General features: G+C 41.6%; 1 non-coding gene across 1 annotated transcript; it reads right to left on the reverse strand.

The window, feature by feature from the left end:
• Positions 1 to 4737: 4737 nt before the first annotated feature.
• Positions 4738 to 4844, reverse strand: LOC112064722 (U6 spliceosomal RNA). Its single transcript, XR_002891624.1, has one exon. It is a non-coding gene; the product is annotated as a U6 spliceosomal RNA (small nuclear RNA).
• Positions 4845 to 5592: the final 748 nt, after the last annotated feature.

A 5592-nucleotide genomic window follows, 5' to 3' on the forward strand; every position in this document is an offset into this window, starting at 1 on the left:
AAAAGACCTGTACTCAGAAAACTATAAGACACTGATGAAAGAAATCAAAGATGACAGAAACAGATGGAGAGATATACCATGTTCTTGGATTGGTAAAATCGATATTGTGAAAATGACTATACTACCCTAAGCAATCTACAGATTCAATGCAATCATTATCAAATTACCAGTGGCATTTTTTACAGAAGTAGAACAAAAAACCTTAAAATTTGTATGGAGACACAAAAGACCCCAAATAGCCAAAGCAGTCTTGAGGGAGAAAAACGGAGCTGGAAACATCAGACTCCCTGATTTCAGATTATACTACAAAGCTACAGTAATCAAGACAATATGGTACTGCCACAAAAACAGAAATATAGATCAATGGAACACAATAGAAAGCCCAGAGAAAACCCATGCATCTATGATCGACTAATCCCTTGCTGCTTTTCATATTTTTTGGTTGTATTTAATTTTTGATAGTTTGATTAATATGTGTCTTGGCCTGTTTCTCCTTGGATTTATCTTGTATGGGACTCTGTGCTTTGTGCACTTGATTGACTATTTCCTTTCCCATGTTAGGGAAGTTTTCAACTATAATCTCCTCAAATATTTTCTCAGTCCCTTTCTTTTCCTCTTCTCCTTCTGGGAGTTTCCAACTATAATCTCCTCAAATATTTTCTCAGTCCCTTTCTTTTCCTCTTCTCCTTCTGGGACCCCTATAATTCCAATGGTGGTGCATTTAATGTTGTCCCAGAGGTCCCTAAGACTATCCTCAATTCTTTTCATTCTTTTTTCTTTATTCTGCTCTGCAGCAGTTATTTCCACTATTTTATCTTCCAGGTCACTTATCCGTTCCTCTCCCTCAGCTATTCTGCTATTGATTCCCTGTAGAGAATTTTAAATTTCATCTATTGTGTTGTTCATCATTGTTTGTTTGCTCTTTAGTTCTTCTAGTTCCTTGTTAAATGTTTCTTGTATTTTCTTCATTGTATTTTCAAGATTTTGGATCATCTTTACTATCATTATTCTGAATTCTTTTTCAGGTAGACTGCCTATTTCCTCTTCATTTGTTTGGTCTGGAGGGTTTTTACCTTGCTCCTGCATCTGCTGCATATTTCTCTGTCTTCTCATTTTGTTTAAGTTACTGTGTTTGGGGTCTTCTTTTTGTAGGCTGCAGGTTCGTAGTTCCTGTTGTTTTTGATGTCTGCCCCCCCAGTTGGTTCAGTGGTTTGTGTAGGTTTCTTATCGGAGGAGACTGGTGCCTGTGTTCTGGTGGGTGGGACTGAATCTTGTCTTGCGGGTGGGCAGGGCCGCGTCCAGTGGTTTGTTTTGGGGTGTCTGTGAACTTAGTATGATTTTAGGCAGCTTCTCTGCTAATGCGTGGGTTGTTTTCCTGTCTTGCTAGTTGTTTGGTATGGGATGTCCAGCACTGGAGCTTGCTGGCCATTGGGTGGAGCTGGGTCTTAGCGATGAGACAGAAATCTCTGGGAGAACTCTCGCTGATTGATATTACGTGGGGCTGGGGGATCTCTGGTGGTCCAGTTTCCTGGACTCAGCTCTCCCTCCTTGGAGGCTCAGGCCTGACACCCGGCTGGAACACCAAGACCCTGTCAGCCACACAGCACTCTTGTTTCCAACAGACCCTGCTTGCAGAGATCCAGGAGACTGACTGATGTGGTAGGAATTCTCACCTTCTGCTGGCTTCTGTCAGGTGTTCCAGCATCTCTTACTTCAACCGCTTTGGGACAAGTAGTGTCCAACCAGTAAAGGTGCATCCTATTCTCATCCCAGCTGTTGGGTAGGAAGAAATTGCTCTCTACCCTTCTAGGTTCTTCTGGCTGCTTTGTCTCTGTGCTGCTCCCCCACTGGGAGTGTCACAATGTGGGAACCAACTCAGTCTCCAACTTCCCTTTCCTCTGGATGGGGGGTCTTCCAGGGGCTCTAGCATCTCAGCAATGCAGCCCTCACACCTGCCTCTGCTCACGCCTGTGTGCTCACTCCTCCTAGAATAACCTTTTATGATACAAAGTCGGATCAGGTCTGTCCACTGTTGCAAACTCTCTAACGGCATACCTGTGGGAAGTGAAGACACAGTCACTGGCTTCTTAATGAGTGGCTAGGTAGAACTGGACTGGTTGAAGGAGTAGGATGAGGAGTGGAGGTCTTTTGGATAATCTGGTGGTAGGCTCTGAAACAGGCATCAAAGACACCAGACAGTGCCACAGAAAGCCCCCACCAAGAGCTCCAAAGGAGAAGGTGGCCTGTGAGTGGGTGACATGTGGAAGCAATCCTGAGCCTTTAGGCATTTTGAGTCCTACAAAGTAGGCTAACTTTAGAAGTAAATAGCATTGGATTGTGGCATGTTGCCTTGGACATGTTTTTGATTCCTTGGGAAAGCCTCAGATGGATAAGTGAGAAAAGCCTGTGAAGAAGATGAAGTGTCAGATTCAGGAATTGCACGTGTTCTGTTGACTCACTTGAAATGTCTCATGTCAGACTGCTGTGGCAGAGTTCTTTAATTTTCTCTTAGCCACAATGAACAACAATTGGGATAGGAAAAGAATATGTGGGAAATCTGTGCAATATCATAGTAATTGTAAATAGAGACATGTGGAATAGAATGAACTGTGGGTAGTCAATTTAGGGGAAATTTTTAGCAGTAAAGGTAAACTTAGTTTCACCTAAACAAACAAACAAACTAACAAAACTGCAGAAACTATCCAATGGATTTCCTTTACATTAAGAATAAAATCCAGATTCCCAAAAGGCCCTTGTGAGCTGGTCTTTGGCTACCCCTCTCCCACTTTCTAGCTCTTCTTCCTGAAATATTTCACTCTGAGAGACAAGTCTCAGCTCACTTAGGTCTCAGCCCATGGTAGTTTCATCAGAGAAGTTTGTCTTGACCACTCTACATGGAGTTGCCAATTCCATCCCCAATGCACTATCCTAGTCTATTCTTTCATAGCACTTATTTTCTGAAGTCTTGTTTACTTATTTGGTCATTCACTTATTATTTGTTGCCTCCCACAAGAATGCAAGCTCTAAGGGAGTACGATCATTGTCTTAATTACTTCTGACTCACCTTGACCTAGAATAGTGCCCGGTACTTAGGCAGTGCTGTTGATAAGTTTGTTTTGAATAAATTCATTTCCTTCCAGGAGATTTCTGGCATTGTGTGAAATGAATTCTGGCTGGTCCTGGAGAGGGAACCAACCAGAAGTTGGAAGAAGACTACTATTGCAATAGTCTAGGTGAGAGGTTATAGGGACCATTTCAGGCCCAGCTCAAATGGAAAGGAGGAGAGAGATGCACAAGGGAGAATCAATAGATCTGAGCAACTGATTGTATGAAGGGGAAAGAGATGAAGAGGAGAAAAGAGATTTTGACCCAAAATGACATGGATGGGGAGTGATGGTAGTATTATTAACAGGAATGGAAACCAGGAGGGTGAAGCAGATTACATATGCTATTATAATTACATATACTAGGATGGGATGTTAGCAGGGAATGAGATATGAGGAATGTGAGCAGGAGAGAGGTCAGCCCTGGAGATACTGCTTGGGGAATTGTCTACATGAAAGTGTTAATTAAACTCATGGGACTGAAAGGAAGCTGCCACAAGAGAGAGCCCAGAGAGAGAAAAGGATGAGATGGACCCCAAGCAAGCCAGGAGAGGAGCAGTTCAGGAAGGAGAGATGCTGTCCCAAGGCTGTTGAGGATGAAGCTGAGAAAGGGCCATTAAATGTTATTTTTGAATCATATCATTCTCGGCTTCTTAAACCTCATTCTTTTCTCTGCTATAAAAGTTTTTTTATGTTTTCTTTCTAGTCTATCAGCCTGCAGAAATGTTTCCTAAAACACAACACAACAAACAAAAAAATTCAGTTTTTCTCTATTTCTACAGTCCATGTCACAGTCTAACCATCGTTCTTCATTGGATTTTCCGCTTTTCTCAGTTTGAGTCTTCTGTATATAACCTCATTTTCTATTTATCCTTTACTGATCTGTGCATTAGCACAAAGGTAATAAAATGAGTATGTGCCATTCTTCCTTGCAGGAAAAACCCATACTATTTTCTTTCTTTTGTTTATTTTTAAATTATACAGGTGACAAATAAATTCTTCTTGTTAAAAATTTAAACAATACAGAATCATAAAGAGTAAAGAGTTATATTGTGAGACTTCCCTGGTGGTGCAGTGGTTAAGACTCTGTGCTCCCAATGCAGGCAGCCTGGGTTCGATCCCTGGTCAGGAAACTAGATCCCACATGCATGCTGCAACTAAGAGTTCACATGCCACAACTAAGGAGCCTGCCTGCCACAACTAAGACCCGGCACAGCCAAATACAATAAATAAATAAATAGTTTTTAAAAATCCATTAAAAAAAAAGTTACATTGTCCTCAAAATGAACCAACACTCCTCTCTCCAGAGTTTACTAATAAACAACTGTTTAATTAAATAAATAATATCATTTTGTGTGTATCCTTCCAGATCTCTGTGTGTGTGTGTGTGTGTGTGTGTTTAGGGAAATAGGAAAATTATAGATTTCAGGCCACAGACTCAAGTGTGTAGGAAATATAATTTTATTTTTTATTGTTTATTTATTTATTTATTGTTATTTTATTATTATTATTATTTTTAACATCTTTTTTGGAGTATAATTGCTTTACAATGGTGTGTTAGTTTCTGCTTTACAACAAAGTGAATCAGTTATACATATACATATGTTCCCATATCTCTTCCCTCTTGTGTCTTAAAAATATGGAACGCTTCACGATTTTGCATGTCATCCTTGAGCAGGGGCCATGCTAATCTTCTCTGTATCGTTCCAATTTTAGTATATGTGCTGCTGAAGGGAGCACTATAATTTTATTTTTATATAACTGAATTTAATTTGTATTTTAAGTCCCTTTATGCCAGATGATGGGAAAAGAAGTCTCAGTCAACTGAGTCACACACACACCCCACACCCCTACTGCCCTGCCTTCACTGAGGCTTGTATTTAAATTCCAGGATTTGGAGGGTGGAGGAAGGGGCTGAGGGGGTCCTGGGTCATCCATCATTTACCCAACTAGCTCTTGGTTATTCATTCAGGTTGTTAAGACATCGCTGCCCATCTGGTCCATGCAGGGTGCTGTGGTGCCCTTCTTATGCCCAATTTCAAGGCTTCTTGGATATGACTCTTCAAGCTCCTTTTGGGCAAGCAGAAAACATATGGCATTCCTCCTGTGTCATGCAGAAAGCAGAAAACCCTTTCAGGTGGTCTCAGGTTTTCTTAGCATGAACTTACCACAAACCTACTTCTACTACTGTTCTGCACCGTGTTGCCTTGCATTACCCAGGCACCTTGTCACTTCCTTAGGTTCTACCTTGGAGTGAGGGCATAAGTCCCCTTTGCTCTAGGATTTTCCTAATCCACTTTAGGTTTCCATTATTCTTCCTCTACAGAGACCAGCTCTTCCAGACCCACATCAACATCAAATTCTTTTGATACCCTTCTTTTTTTTTTGCTGTACGGGGGCCTCTTACTGTTGTGGCCTCTCCCGTTGCGGAGCACAGGCTCCGGACGCGCAGGCTCAGCGGCCATGGCTCATGGGCCCAGTCACTCCG

Source organism: Physeter macrocephalus, chromosome 6 (genome assembly GCF_002837175.3).
Source record: "Physeter macrocephalus isolate SW-GA chromosome 6, ASM283717v5, whole genome shotgun sequence".
NCBI lineage: Eukaryota > Metazoa > Chordata > Mammalia > Artiodactyla > Physeteridae > Physeter > Physeter macrocephalus.